The 16,991-nt window shown below is 36.7% G+C and overlaps 1 long non-coding RNA gene across 1 annotated transcript; it reads left to right on the forward strand.

Annotated features, from left to right (window-relative positions):
* Positions 1–1,893: 1,893 nt before the first annotated feature.
* On the forward strand, positions 1,894–5,221 carry LOC141587128 (uncharacterized). The gene is made up of 2 exons (XR_012519704.1): positions 1,894–2,272; positions 4,941–5,221. It is a non-coding gene; the product is annotated as an uncharacterized LOC141587128 (long non-coding RNA).
* Positions 5,222–16,991: the final 11,770 nt, after the last annotated feature.

Raw genomic sequence — 16,991 nt, forward strand, 5'->3', positions numbered from 1 at the left:
TCATGTAATTTACATGAATTAGTGGTTGGCTTATCGTGTACCTATGAAAATATAATTACCCTAGACACAAATTAATGTATCAATAGGGGTCGAACACAAGGAGACGGGAATTGCGTTGTGAAATGCTATGGAAGGATTCTTATCAAGGTCGATTTCGTTTTGGGTTTGTTTGTTGTTTGGTTGATGACTAACAAATATTAATATGAAAACTATATGATAAAAGGGAGTCTAGGGGAGTCGGGTCACACATGCAAATGTAAATATATGATCATGTTAAACTCGATATCAATAACATTGTCAATTGTTTAGGCTTAGAGACACACACCTTACGATAATAGTGTCAACCATAGACCGGGTCCTAGAGAAACTCTCGTCCATGACTAGGTCGTCCTACTACACATGCTTAGTCTAATTCAATTCCATGCCTCTCGACTTTTAGAATGAATGAACAAACTTAATCAATGAATAAGGCCTTTAAACATAGATTAAATATGACGATGCAAACATGTGATAGAAATAATTAGACAATATTATATCAACCTAATTTAACATTTTATATATTTGATTTTGCATGGCTTCCCTAGCCCCTAGACTAAGGAATTTAGCTACTCATGACGTAATGTAAATTATAAACTTTGTTGTAGGAAATGCTAAACATAATTGTAGAAATGATATAAACTAAATGATATAACATAAAATAAGAATGATACTAGTGTGATATAAATAAAGTAATAATGATGAACTATGCGATAACTAAAATAGAAATGTAAAGTAGTAAACCAGAAATAGAAATACCGTAATGGAAATGAACTTGTAAGGAAGAACAAAGTAGAACCAAATGCTTGAATATATTAAGAACCAAATGTTTGATAACTAAAAGCTTAACAATATTGAAAACAAATATGAAAACTTATGAGAGAAATATTGCTTAAGGCTATTATAGAGTGTATGAGACGTAAGAACAAGATAACCCTAATGACGGGTTAAGGCCCCTATTTATAAGAAAATAGGGGTATAACGTAAAATAGCATGATTGGGTCAACCCCAATCGGGGGCGTGGTTGTCCCGACATATTTCACTTAATCCGTGCTTAAATGCTTGAGGGATCCAATGTTCATGATAAATGCTCCCTTAATCACCCGGTTGAATGCAATGTTTGGCATCTTAGAGAGGATCTCTATGTGACTTTAGCATCCTAGGCATTTGTCGACTTGAGAATTATGGGCTTGACTTTGCATTTGTATTTGTTGCACATCTACATTTTAGTCCATCATTTTGGCATTGTTAGTCCATGCAACTCCTCCATGCTAGTCCATTCTCTTCCTTAGCTTAGCTACTTTGATCATGCTTCTAGTACTTGCAAATGTTGTAGAATTAAGCTCCTAAAAGCTTATGTACCTACAAAACATACAAATGGAACTAGAAAGCAAATATTAGCTCATTAACATTAAAGTTAGTGCATAATACATATAAAATGGAGCTAAATAATGGGAGTAAATATGTATAAAATATGCACTTATCAAACTCCCCCAAGCTAAACCCTTGCTTGTCCTCAAACAAGAAACCATATCCCATCAATTGCAATATCCCAAAACAAGTTATGCATAGTGATTTAATAACCCGAAACAACATGGGCAAGGAACAAAGCAAAACATGGATGAGATTTACATGACGGCGTAGCATGGAAAACTTGAAATGAACCTTTAAGCTCTTGCATGATCTTTCGACTTATGGACTCTCACGGTGCACTCAAACTCTTTTATATTTGAAAGGACAATTTTGTGAATAAACACTCAACTATCCTCGACTTATAGTAATGTGTAATACCCTGAATATTTTGATTTAATTTTAAATTTAAATAGTATATTAACTCTGACTATTGTACAATTTAAAAACATGAAGTATCACTAATATTAAAAATAACTTGTTACATGTTTTACCACTTGGATTTTTGGTGTGCATTAACATAGTACTTGGGCTTTGTCCATACTTCATTACATATTAATTCATTGTTGGCCGTAAATTTTTGGTGGGTTTTATCCACTTGCTCCTCAAAACTATAAGTTAATCACTTTGCCCCTTCATATTGCGTGGCATCCCTGGAACAATCGCTCATCATGATATTTCTTTCCCAAATTAAGTCTTTACTGGAAGAGGGATTGGAGAGCCTTGTTTTCTAACGAAGGTTCCGTCTTATCTTGTTAAATTATTATTGATGATTACTCTTTAGGAGCGCGCTCGTTTGCTATTTTCGGACTAATTTGTGGATAAGGTAACACGATTCTACCGATCCTAATAATTTTTCTATTGTTCGAGGTTGTGTGAATTATATGCTAATTATTTCCCTGCGTTGTGTTTTATCGTCTGGAAATTTATAGCTATAATGTTTTATCATACGAGTATATAGTAATAATTGTATATACCTTTTGTTTAGATCGCTGTATGTGAGATGGGTTTGGGGTTGCTAAGATAATCAAGTTTTATTGTTGGCAGTATTGGATTTATGAAGTTGGATAAGTATGATTTTATGTAGATTGTATCCAGTAGATTCCTTAAGGTAGTATTGAGATTGTTGGAAATTATAAAGGATAATTTCTTTGGTGTATTATCACTAAAGGCTAGCTAAACACATATGGATGGTGCGTAATGTCAGGTTGAACTATAAAGCTTTTTCTTATTAAAATTCTTTTGGTCTTATAAGGATTAAGATGGTAAGTAATCTCGTACTGGAATTGTTATGCGAGATTTGGTGAGCCTACTTTTATTTGGCTTTTGAACATCAGGTTTTGATCTTGATTCGGTTGGTATCGTGCTTCAGTTGTCGTTTTTTTTTACCTGGGTAAGTGGGTGAGTAGCTTAGAGTTTTACTCTAAGTGTTGAGCACGGTTCTTTGTACCTTTGACAAATTGATATTGGGATGGAAGTATTGTTTCACGGTCTTATCCGCCCGATTACTCACCCCTTGTCTTTGTCTTAGGGCCGGCGACGAGAATACGATACATGGTTACATTGGATTATTATATTAAGAGATAAGAGTAATGAGTGAGACGGAGTAATGAGATGAGACTTGGTTAACTATTGGAATAAGAGAGTGTGTTATATAATGAAAATAAAAAGAAGTTTGTCTGATTAGTTATCGGGGAGTGTTTTTAGCACAGATAGTTTAAGAGGAGCACATACAATTAAAGAGAACTTGACTTTGTTGGATTGTCATAATGGTATATGGCTAGAGGATGAGCATGATGGTGATTCCTATTTGAGGTGAACTATTCGTACACTAGGATAACACAAGTTATTGGCACAATATTAGTTATCTTAAGAGTGAATTAGCTTCATTTGAAATTGACTTTGTTTCATTATCAAAAAGAGCTTCATTATCAGTATTTGTGTCAAATTAAAATATAATTATGATATTTGATTATTGTGTTCAAATTATTGTTTTATTTGACCTTAATTAGTGGTAGTAAGTTTACTTTAGTTATATTTTGCTTGTATAAAAATGATGATGTAAGTTTATAGTATTGATTAACGTCTAATAGAAGGATAACTATAAAACTGAGACGAAGAGTTTATAGAAGAATCTCTCTGAACCACTGGAACATGTATTGTCACTTTGAAGGTAAGGGACTAAACTCTATTGTTTTGAAAATATTGATTTGTAAGTGATGATTGTCCTCTATTTATTTTATAGTATCATCTAAGCAAATTGAGTAAGTTTTCGAGTTATATTATTTTTGGAAGTAATTATACTATATTCTTAATAATATGACAACTCAGCTTTGTTTCAGAATTTTACAATTTATTTAGCGTATTCGCTAAAATTGAAAGCTATAAGATTAGAGGATTAGAGTTTGGCTCACGGCCCATGATGGCGGCCGCATACAAAAATGCCCGGGATTAGAGTTTGGCTCACAACCCGCATGGCGAGCCCGGTATGAAATAATGCCTTAGTAGTTGTATGGAGTGGATTGATCCCCACTTCCGCCATTAGATGCTCGTATCCAGGCGCAGACCTGGTGTAGAGGTGTGCACATTAAGTCTATGGCCAGTCGTTTCTTGTTAACCTCTTAGCCTCAAGGAAGTAAAGTTCTTATTATATAATTGTTGCCTACTTTGTTTATTTATGTTCTTACTGTAATATTATTTATAAATAAATAGAGATAGCTAATGTAATTTTGCTATAGCTAGAGATATGTTATTTATGATAAGGAGGCCATGTATGTGGAGATTTAAGGAGTATTAACTAAGTGAATGTGAGTGCAGGAGAACACGCTATGAATTAAGTTGGTGTCCATATGTTGTTAGAAGGCTAATTATTTATATTTGACAGAAGAAAGATTTTAAGAATATTAAGTTTCACATTGGTTTTGAGGTTATGATATTTATGGGATTGGGCAGGGTACTTTGTACCTTGACAGTATGGATTGAGATTGGTTACTTGTATTGGGGCCTTTGTTCCAAGTCATAGTTTGGGTTCATGGTATAGTTTGGGTCCATTGTGACCATGGCTATTGCTGAGATAATTAATATTTTGAAGTCGACATTGAGATAGAAGTTTTTGTCGCGGTACTCCTACTAGTTCACCCAGCCCCTTGTTTGAGTCTTTGGGTTGATTATGGTAGTATAGTACTGGTTATAAGTTGAGATCATAATATGAGTTTATTTGGGACGAGCTGCTGTTGTGAGTGCGAGACATGAAATAAAGGAGTTAGGTAGTGTGTGGTAATATGTGAAAGTATTGAGAAATCTTTGAGTTTATTGTGGTTTATAATAATAGTATTAATACAATATAGTTTCCAATTTTTTTACGTGTTAGTGTTTCCGTGCCATGACAGAAAAATAATATCACCCTATTATTGAGGTTTTACTCTGTTATGAGCTATGTTACCAGCTTCCGGCTGACGTGTTTCTCCCTTTTGGGGCTACCCATCATGGGGTAGATTTTTTTTCTCTCTCTGTAAATTTTCAGGTGGTTTGCTCTCGTTGAGCTCGAGTCGATCTTAAAGTGAAGATTTCAGTCAAGTTTTGTATCAAGTATTTTGTACCAGCTTTATCATTTATTTATTTATTATTAATTATTGGTTTGTAAGCTTTCTAAAGAGAGTTCTAAATTTTATTATTTTGAGCAACTTTGTATATTTTCAGTGACATTCTCGACTTTTCGGCCAGCTTTTTATTTAAATGTTATTTCTAAATTAGCCCGGAAATCATGGGTGTTACATAATGTGCCCGCAATCTAATATGGTAATCAATCAAAACTAGTAACCCAAAACAATCAAATGCAAGCATGATAAAGAAGCCAAATGGGTAGGAAGAAGGCAATATGTAATGGGTAAGAAAGGGGAACAAATGAATTATGGATTGTGGAGCTAATGTCAAGCTAGCAACAACCAAATGTAAGAATGCTCAATCCCAATTCTAACCCAATTTGCAATTCGAATCATAAGTAAACTGTTGGGTTCCTTTAATTGATGATAACATGCCCATTTGATGTGTGCTATCTTAGTTTACCTTTTCAGGATTAATGATTAAATCAAGCATTGATTAAGAAGTGTTGAGTTGTTGATCATCCCATTGTATTGAGTCTTAAGTGTCATCTAATGTACAAGTTAGAAAGTTAAGTATCTTAGAGTAATAGAAACAGTCAAGACGACTGTTACTTTCACAAGTAACAGCTGCCTGGATTGTTGCCTCAATTCGTAACACTTGAAGTCTTTTTATCTTTCGAAAGCCTTTTACGTGTCTCTTATTTTTGAAAGATAAACTTCAGATTTTTATAAGGATTTGGCCTTCAATAAAAAGCGGTTTGAATAATTATCATTTTCAAAATGTTTCCTCTTTGTGCAAATTTGACCCTTTGGTCTTTTAGAAAACAAGAAATGCTTTTTGCCATATTTGTGTAAACTTGTCATCATGTGACTTGTTTTTCCCTCTTTGTTTTCTGAATTTGCATGAACTTTTATGGATAATTTTCAAACACTCTTTCTCTCTTTTTGCCTTTGCATAAGAACCTTCTTTGGTGCAAGTATTGGGTGGTTGTTGAGGCTCATCACATGTGAGGTCTTTGACCCTTCAAAACCCTAGCAACTCCCTTACTCATCCTCTCTATAAAAGGCGCGCCATTCCGTCATAAAAATCCCAAGACTTTTTCTGAAATTTATTTCAAGTTTGCAAATTGTTTTTCAAAGCTTAAAACCGTGTTTATTTTGCAAAACTTCTAAGAGTCTTCAAGTTGTTACAATCTTGGCTACTGTTACTTTAACTTACTAAACTCTCTCACTTAAGATTGTTGATCTTGTAAAGTTGTCCACCTCAATTCTTTGTTAAGAATAAGATTGTGGAAGCTTGATCCTTAAAACATTCTTAGTGTGTGTGTAGAGTTAGGACGGAGTAGTCTTTAACTCTTTGGCAACCGGAGTAGGTTGCGAGTTGGCTTGTCATAAGAACGGAATAGTTCTTGGACTCGCTTTACAACCGGAGTAGGTTGGTGTTTTTATTGTACGGGTCTTTTAGTTGTCGGAGTAGATCACTAAAAGAAATCAATAAAAAGTAGATTGGACGTAGGCACTTGAGTTTCTTGCCGAACCAATTCAAAAATCTCGTGTTTAAATCTTCTTACTTTATTCCGCTGCTATTTATCTTACTTGTTTGTTTTGCTTTGCTTAACCTTCGACATCATACTGTCACATTTGGTCTGCAGTCCGTATTCCATAAACTGAGACAAATAGCTACAGTCAGAACAATTGTTACTTTCATACTTCAGCAAACATTCATCTTAATACTCGTTTAGTCTTTCAATATTATTCGAAGTATTCTCTCATTTATTTTGTTCTTATAACTCACTTTAAATCAATAAAGTTGAAGTTAATTTTTTTTTAAATAGTACCTAATTCACCCCCTCCCCCTCTTAGGTACTTGAATCCATAAACTCAACAATTGGTATCAGAGCCTCGTGCTCTTGATCGAGGCTAATTGCCTTAGAGTTTGATTCTTGGGTAATGGATTCCGAGAAACACTCCAAGATTCCGGTCTTTACCGGTTCGAATTTTGGATGGTGGAAAGTAAAAATGGAACATTACATCAAAAGTATCGATTATCAATGTTGGAACATCATCCAAAATGGACCTCTTGCCATTGAGGAAACCGATATCTTAAACGGTTTCACCAAGACAAAAGAGGAAATAAATTACAATGAAAACGACTTTAAACTTGCAGAAAAGAATTCCAAAGCAATGTCGATTCTTCAACGTTGTGTTGGTGAGGGGGAAGTTAGTCGAATATCAGGATGTTCTACGGCAAAATCTATTTGGGATTCCCTTGTACTTGCCTATGAAGGGACGTCCCAAGTAAGAAAACACCGTGTTGACCTTCTCATGCAACAATATGAGATGTTTAGAATGTCAAAAGACGAGTCCATAAATAGTTTCTCTTCACGTTTTTCTTGTATTATTAATGAGCTTAAAAGTTTAGGAAGGAATTTCGAGTCCGAGGACATCATTCGAAAAATCCTTCGTAGTCTAACCTCTAAGTGGCAACCCAAAGTCACCGCCATAGAGGAAGCTAAAGACTTGTCAACCCTATCTCTTCATGAACTAATGGGATCATGAGTTTAATCTCGATAAGCATTCTAGTGAGTCCTCAAAGAGAAAGAGTCTCGCCCTCACATCCTCTCCAAGTGATGGAGAAGATGAGGAGGAAGACGAGTTTTCTATGTTCTCAAGAAACCTAGCCGGGTTAGTCAATGGTCAAGGAAACAAAAGGTTCACTAATAATTACTCGAAAAAACGCTTTCCTAAGAGACGACCTAACTCCACCGTGGGATGCTTTAAATGTGGTTATAAAACTCACGAAATTAAAGAATGTCCCAAGTGGGATGATATCAAATCAAAGGAAAGAAGAGAAAAGGTTAAAAAGGACTACAAACATAGAGTCATGAGTGCTATTTAGGGAATGTCCGACTCCGAGGAAGATGAGTAACTCATCGAGGAGGAATTAGAGGCTAAAATGTGTCTTACAAATCATTCTAAAGAAAAAGTCTCAAAAACCTCAAAATTTGAACACTTAAGATGCATCATGGCTAATCCCGACGATTCCGACTCCGATTCTGACAACGAGGTAAACCATCTAAAGGCCAAGGCTAGAACTTACTCCAAAGAGAAAGTATTTAAGCTTCTTAACCAACTTTTTGATAAGTGTCGGTTTCAAAATGATAAGTTTGAGGTAATGCAAAATGAGATTGAGGAAATTGCTCAAGAGAACTTCAACCTTAAAAATGAACTAAAAGCAACAGACAGCGTCACGGTCACCTCTGAAGCTTATGATGAAGTTAAAAGAGTCAACAAGTTAAACAAACATTTGACTAAAGAACTAGAGCGTCTTAGGATGACCCCCACATACGTCTCAGACCTTGAAAACGTCAACACTACCTTAGTGATGCAAGTTTCCTCACTAACCAAGGAACGTGATGATCTTTTGAGGGATAAAGATGCTCTTGAAAATGAAGTCTATGACTTTGTAGTTTAGGTTGTAGACCTAAGAGAAACATTGTCTAAGACTGTTGCTTCTGACAAAGATTTAGACAACTCAAATGAAAAGATTGAATGTTTGGTAAATGAAAACAAGTGTCTAAAAGGTGAGGTTGTTTGTCTCAAGAATGAAATAGAAATCCTTCATGATAGGCTTACTTTTTTTCAAAAAGGTATGCCCGAATGTAGCACTTATAGGTCTTCTCCTCATCATAGATCCGATGAAATCATTGATCTAAACAAAAGTCTTGACGAGATGACGTCTAAATATGAAGAGTCCAAAGAATGAATCATGTATCTCGTGTCTAAACTCAACAACCACACCCATGACTTCATAGTTGAGAAAAGGTTGTCTATTGAAAGTGTTAACAATGATGAACTCAAAAGAGAAAAAGAAAAGAATTTACATCTCCTCTCACGAGTCAACGACTTGACCAATGAACTTGTGAGTGCTAAAAACATCACTGAAAAATGGGAAGGAAGTCAAACCGTGTTAAACTTCCTCACGAATCAAACCGAGAGATGTAACAAAACTGTTGGTTTGGGGTTAAAATGGAACAGTCAGACAGACTGTTACATCCAGAAGCCCAAAACCGATTTTAGAAGGAGAAAGTACGTTGGTCTTCCCGAATACATTATTTGCAATTATTGTGGTAAGAATGGGCATGTCCTCAACACTTGTAGAAAAAGATTTCATGACATTAACAAGAACATCAAAATAATTAAGCAAATGTGGATTAGGAAAGACACCATAAGATATGTTGATCACAAAAGGGGACCCAAGTTTGTTTGGGTTCCTAAACTCAAAATCTAATCTTGTGTAGGGCTTGGTGAGAGGCAGCCGCAATTGGTACTTGGATAGTGGATACTCTCGTCACATGACGGGTGATAGAAGCCAATTCCTCTCACTTAAAGCATACAATGGTGGCACGGTAAGGTTTGGTGACAACAAGAAAGGTGAAGTGATTGGCATTGGAAAGATTGGTAAGTCACCACTACTTTGTGTCGACAACGTGCGGCTTGTCAAAGGTTTGAATCATAATCTCCTTAGCATCTCTCAACTTTGTGATAAAGGTAATATTGTAGAATTTAGTGCTAATATGTGTCGAATAATTGATGCCACTACTAATGAACTAATACTCGAAGGAAGACGTGTCAAAGACGTATACTTAACTAATTTGAACACTCTATCCGGTCACACCATGTCTTGCATGAGTGTAATGAACAATGATCCTTGGTTATGACATAAAAGGTTTGGTCATGTTAGTACAAAAACTCTTAATACCCTTAAAAGACTTGACTTAGTTGAAGGTATTCCCAACATGAAGTTTGATTTTGATAAAGTATGTGATGAATGTGCTAGAGGCAAACTTGTTAGAAGTTCCTTTAAATCCAAAAGAATTTTGAGTACATCTCAACCTTTGCAACTTTTACATATCGACTTGTGTGGACCAATGAGAACTAGAAGTAGAGGTGGTAGTCGTTATGTGTGTGTCATTGTTGATGATTACTCTAGGTTTGTTTGGGCACTCTTCTTAAGCTGTAAGGATGAGACATTTGATGAGTTTCTAATTTGGTTAAGAAAGATTCAAAATAAACTTGATTTAAAACTTGTTTCAATGAGAACCGATCACGGAACCGAATTCGAAAACTCATCATTTGGTACTTATTGTGATGACAATGGTGTAGACCATAACTTCTCGGCTCCTAGAACACCACAACAAAATGGTGTGGTTGAAAGGATGAGTAGAACCCTTGAAGGAATGGCTAGAACAATGTTATTATCTAGTAAGTTGCCTAAGAACTTTTGGGCCGAAGCGGTAAATACCGCTTACTACATTCATAATCGTGTCATGATAAGGAGTATATTGAATAAAACTCCCTATGAATTGCTACGTGGATGAAAACCCAACATTTCATATTTTAGATGTTTTGGAAGCAAATGTTTTGTTCATAACAATGGTAAAAATAACTTGGGTAAGTTCGATCCACGTAGTGATGAAGGAGTATTTATTGGGTACTCCGATCATAGCAAGGCCTATAAAGTTTACAATAAACGAACCTTGTTAATTGAAGAAAGCATCCATGTCATTTTTGATGAATCTAGTGTGCTTGGATAGGTACAAAACGTGGATGGGGATGATAATGATGATGACGATGAGTTTGAGATTGGTCTTGTTCGAAAGGACTTCGTGTTCGAGGATGAAGAAGCTCCCAACGCTGACTTGCAACAGACACAGGGACTGTCACCTTCAAAGGAAATCAGCAGCTCAGGGGGAACACGTAGCACATCTCACTCTTTTTTCTTCTCGGAAGCAACAGACCAACGACTGTTGCCTCCACCTCCAGAACTGAATCTACCCAAAACAATGATGATGAAGATCACTCCAGGCCAAAAGAAACAGTCACTGTGACTGATGCTGCTGAGGGGGAACAAGAAACCATTGTTCCAAAGAAGTGGAAACATCAAAGCTCTCATCCACTCTCTAATCTCACAAGTGATCTCAACTCGGGAATTCGAACAAGATCATCCCTCAACAATCTCGCTCATCTCAATGAATTTTGTGCCCACAATGCCTTCCTTTCTCAAATTGAACCTTCAAATGTAACAGTCGCCTTGACTGATGCAGATTGGTTGCTTGCTATGCAAGAAGAACTCAATCAATTCAAAAGAAACGAGGTATGACACTTAGTCCCTAGACCGTCTAATCGTACCGTCATTGGTATTAGGTGGGTCTTTCGCAACAAGCTTGATGACTCGGGAGAAATTGTAAGGAACAAGGCTAGGCTAGTGGTGCAAGGTTATAACCAACAAGAGGGTATTGATTACGATGAAACCTATGCACCGGTAGCTAGACTTGAGGCCATACGTTTGCTTATAGCTTTTGCGGCTCACAAAGGCATTAAACTCTTCCAAATGGATGTCAAAACCGCTTTCTTAAATGGATATTTGGAGGAAGATGTCTTTGTAGAGCAACCACCGGGTTTTGAGAACAATGACTTGCCTAACCATGTTTTCAAATTAGACAAAGCTTTTTATGGTTTAAAACAAGCACCTAGGTGTTGGTATGATAGATTCTCTAAGTTTCTTATTGATAATGGTTTTAAAAGAGGCTCCATTGACAAAACATTGTTCTTAAAGTCACAGTCAGACGAACTGTTGGTTGTACAAGTATATGTTGATGACATTATATTTGGTGCAAAAAATGAACTCCTTTACTTATATTTTTCGGAACTAATGAAATCGGAGTTTGAAATGAGCATGATGGGTGAGCTAGGATTCTTCCTTGGGCTCCAAATTAAACAATCAAAGGAAGGAATCATGATCCATCAACAAAAGTACATTAAGGAAATGCTTAAGAAATTTGGGATGACAAATGGTAAGTCACACGATACACCCATGGTAGTCGGGTCCAAATTGGACAAAGATGAACTCGGTAAGAATGTTAGTGATAAGGTGTATAGAGGTATGATAGGCTCACTTCTCTACTTGACCGCAAGTCGTCCCAACATTCTCTTTAGTGTTTGTTTATGTGCTAGGTTCCAAGCAAATCCGAAAGAATCACATTTTAAAGCCGTTAAACGAATTCTTCGGTATTTGATTGGAACACAAAATCTATAGTTATGGTATCCCTTACATTGTCCTTTTGATCTCATAGGCTTTTTGGATGCGGACTATGCGGGATGCACGGTTGATAGAAAGAGCACCTCCGGAATTGCAACATTCTTGGGTCCTTGTTTAATCTCTTGGGGCTCAAAGAAACAAAATACGGTAGCTCTTTCAACGGCCGAAAGTGAGTACGTTAGTGCCGCACATTGTTGTTCTCAATTACTTTGGGTAAGACAACAACTCTTGGATTTTGGTATTATTTTTGACTCCGTTCCCATAATGTGTGATAATACGAGTGCAATAAATATTTCCAAAAATCCTATTCAACACTCTAAAACCAAACATATTGATATTCGTCACCATTTTATTCGTGATCATGTGAAAAAAGGACATGTTAAGCTTATCTTTTGCAAAACTGAAAATCAAATTGCCGATATTTTCACTAAGCCACTTACAAGAGAACATTTTGAGAAATTTAGACTAGAAATTGGGTTAATTAATTGCTTGTGATTTTTAGTGTGAGTTTTACAAATTTCCTTAATTGATTAAATTAAAATGGACATATGTTATTAAGTATTCTAAGTGCATTCATATCATTTTTAGACCAAAAATTGACACTGTATTCGTGAGTCGGTAATCACTCAACCTCATATCTAAATTTACGTTTATAATATACTACCTTGCGTTTTTATTTCGAGCTTTAAAATTGATTAGTTGGGCCAACTACCTTACCTCCCTCATTTATTGGGCCAATTACTTCCTCAACCCACCTTCTATCCTTAACCTACCGTCCAAACTCCATAACCCAAAAATCCTTCACCTCCTAACCTCCTAAACTTCCCTCATCTCACCTACCCTTTAAACCCCCTTTTACCTACCATGGTTAAAACATCGTTTAACACCCCTATACCCATCAAACCCGCGAAAATGACCTCTCCACCTGTCACATCTGACCCACCAACGACATCTCAAACCATGCCTTCTCAAAAAATCTCCCATACCTTTCCTCCACAAAACACAGCCACGACTCCTTCACCATCACCTAACCCAGAACCACCAAACCCTCATCCAACACCTCTCTCCACTATCCCACCAACCTCGGTCCCATCTGACGACATCCCCATCTCCACCATGGTCGGGCGTCGTACTCGAGGAGGTCAGAAAAAGAGTGCTACTGTCCCAAGCTCCTCCTCCGAGACTATGACTGTGAATGTCGATGAAATTGAAGAAACTCCAATTGATTTGAATGAGGATCCGACTAAGTCTACTGAGTCAGATCCGGCTCCGGCAAAGAAAGGTAACAAAATAAAGGATAAAGCCTCTTCATCCCAATTACCCCCTATCTCTGAAAGTGTCGAGCAAAGTGACATTGAAACCCCCACAATCAATCTCCCTGTTGACACACCCAGTGAACCACCCTTGAAAAAATCGAAACCATCAAAGAAAAAATTAGTGCACCTTTCGCCTTCTGATTCGGTATCCCTAATCTCTAAATGGGATGTGGCTCATGTTTGGGAACAACTTGAAAGTTTAGACCTTCCCACCTCCATCTACAAAAATTGTGAGCGGTTGATGAACCCCAAAGCCATCCATTCTCTTCGGGTATACAAACAGTCTTGGTTCGAGTCTCCCGCCTTTCACAATGTCCGTGATATGATTTTGGCTCAAGGTTGGGAAAAGTTGTTGGAATTGCGTGAACCGGTATTTGTAAGTGAAGTGATTCAATTCTTTGCATCCGTCCGAGTGGATAAATCGGGTGATTTCCTCACGGCTAAGGTGAATGGTAAGCCCCTTAAACTGACTCAATCTGATTTTGCTACCGCTCTTAATATCCCAACCGGAGGTTATGATAATCTCCCCTCTGAAACTTGGGTTGCCTTACCTTACGCCTCACCCCTAGGTGTCGCTCAAGTTGTGTGTCCTAAAACAGTCACTTGTGGTCCAGTTAGCAACACCCAAATACCCCCTCCTCTTCGGATTATTTTCAACATGCTTTGTCGCTCCATCTACCCTTCGGGTGATCGGGGCAAACTATCCATAGCCCAACAATACCTAATTTATCACATTGCAACTCATAAAAAGGTGAATTTGATTGGGTTAATGCTTAAGCGATTTCAACTCATTTCGACCAAACTCCGTAAACCCTCTTCTAGTGCACTTCACTTACCCTATGGAATGTGGTTGTCAATTGTGCTCAAGGCACACGGGGTGTTAGTGAGTTCTAGTTTGGGTTCATTAGACATGTGTGACATCATGAGTGATGGTCAAATGGGGAAAATGCTTATCAAAGTGGATAATGATGAATTGATTTCTGTGAAAATTAAGACGAATCCTGAGAGTGGGTCGTCTAGTCAAGTTGGTACGGGTAATTGGCGGGAAGTTCTTCAAGCTGTGGCTGATTTGAGTGCTTGGATTAAGCACGATGCTAGTCAAAAGGACATGGCCATCTCGGCTCTTGCCTCCACCGTGGACCTCATTCGTGGTGAAGTGGACATTATCTCCACTCTTGTCTCAACAAAGGAACATGGTGATGATGCCCATGTTAATCAATTGGATGAAGATCCCTTGGGTAGTAACTCGGATGGTGACCAAGCTTCCTCTCCTTAGCCTATCCTATCCATTTCAACCTTGTGCCCTTATCCTTGACTCTTTATTTTGTCCCACCGTGTTGTGCCCTTCTAAGACATTTTTTTACTCGTTGTTTTTATGATTGGTGGTGTAAGTTAAACTACTTTTAGCCATGGTAAACTATGGTTAACTTATGTTAAACCGTATGTTTGTGTTGACTTTGTTATCTTGTCACGGTTATATGTGTCTTTTTGTGTTTTCTTATGGTTGTTTGCACTCTAATGCCATTGACATCCTTATCCGTTTGATGATGTCAAGAGGGGGAAAAGGTAAACTCATGCTCTTAATCTCCTTGCATATTGATTAACTAATAACTAGGCCTAACCTTCTTAACTTTTACTCTTGTTTTGGGGCAATGTAAACTTGTCATGGTTAGTTTGATTTAAGTTCTTGTTTTATATAAGGTAATATAGTCCCTTCTCTCATATGATCTTGCTTGATTAAAATCTTGAATTAAGGTGTTTACATTGCTTATACATTCGTTTAGGGCTTGTCATCATCTAAGGGGGAATTTGTTGGATTCCTTTAATTGATGATAACATGCCTATTTGATGTGTGCTATCTTAGTTTACCTTTTCAGGATTAATGATTAAATCAAGCATGGATTAAGAAGTGTTGAGTTGTTGATCATCCCATTGTATTGAGTCTTAAGTGTCATCTAATGTACAAGTTAGAAAGTTAAGTATCTTAGAGTAATAGAAACAGTCAAGACGACTGTTACTTTCACAAGTAACAGCTGCCTGGATTGTTGCCTCAATTCGTAACACTTGAAGTCTTTTTATCTTTCGAAAGCCTTTTACGTGTCTCTTATTTTTGAAAGATAAACTTCAGATTTTTATAAGGATTTGGCCTTCAATAAAAAGCGGTTTGAATAATTATCATTTTCAAAATGTTTCCTCTTTGTGCAAATTTGACCCTTTGGTCTTTTAGAAAACAAGAAATGCTTTTTGCCATATTTGTGTAAACTTGTCATCATGTGACTTGTTTTTCCCTCTTTGTTTTCTGAATTTGTATGAGCTTTTATGATAATTTTCAAACACTCTTTCTCTCTTTTTGCCTTTGCATAAGAACCTTCTTTGGTGCAAGTATTGGGTGGTTGTTGAGGCTCATCACATGTGAGGTCTTTGACCCTTCAAAACCCTAGCAACTCCCTTACTCATCCTCTCTATAAAAGGCGTGCCATTCCGTCATAAAAATCCCAAGACTTTTTCTGAAATTTATTTCAAGTTTGCAAATTGTTTTTCAAAGCTTAAAACCGTGTTTATTTTGCAAAACTTCTAAGAGTCTTCAAGTTGTTACAATCTTGGATACTGTTACTTTAACTTACTAAACTCTCTCACTTAAGATTGTTGATCTTGTAAAAGTTGTCCACCTCAATTCTTTGTTAAGAATAAGATTGTGGAAGCTTGATCCTTAAAACATTCTTAGTGTGTGTGTAGAGTTAGGACGGAGTAGTCTTCAACTCTTTGGCAACCGGAGTAGGTTGCGAGTTGGCTTGTCATAAGAACGGAGTAGTTCTTGGACTCGCTTTACAACCGGAGTAGGTTGGTGTTTTTATTGTACGGGTCTTTTAATTGTCGGAGTAGATCACTAAAAGAAATCAATAAAAAGTAGATTGGACGTAGGCACTTGAGTTTCTTGCCGAACCAATTCAAAAATCTCGTGTTTAAATCTTCTTACTTTATTCCGCTGCTATTTATCTTGCTTGTTTGTTTTGTTTTGCTTAACCTTCGAAGTAACAGTTCATCATACTGTCACATTTGGTCTGCAGTCCGTATTCCATAAACTGAGACAAATAGCTACAGTCAGAACAATTGTTACTTTCATACTTCAGCAAACATTCATCTTAATACTCGTTTAGTCTTTCAATATTATTCGAAGTATTCTCTCATTTCTTCTGTTCTTATAACTCACTTTAAATCAATAAAGTTGAAGTTAATTTTTTTTTTAAATAGTACCTAATTCACCCCCTCCCCCTCTTAGGTACTTGAATCCATAAACTCAACATAAACTCTCCATAATATGTGAATAATGCATGAGAGTTTCTCACATCAACTTCTTCTTCTCTTTTTCTTTTTTCAATTCATACTTCTTTTTTCATTTCTTTTTCATGCTTTTTCTTTGTTCTCAACTTTTTTTTTTCAATTCATCATTTTTTTTCATCATCTTCATTTTCCCCTTTTTTTTTTTTTTCTTTCTTGAGCATTAAGACCAAGCTCACATGATTC

The sequence above is a fragment of the Silene latifolia genome, chromosome 6 (genome assembly GCF_048544455.1).
Source record: "Silene latifolia isolate original U9 population chromosome 6, ASM4854445v1, whole genome shotgun sequence".
Taxonomy (NCBI): domain Eukaryota; kingdom Viridiplantae; phylum Streptophyta; class Magnoliopsida; order Caryophyllales; family Caryophyllaceae; genus Silene; species Silene latifolia.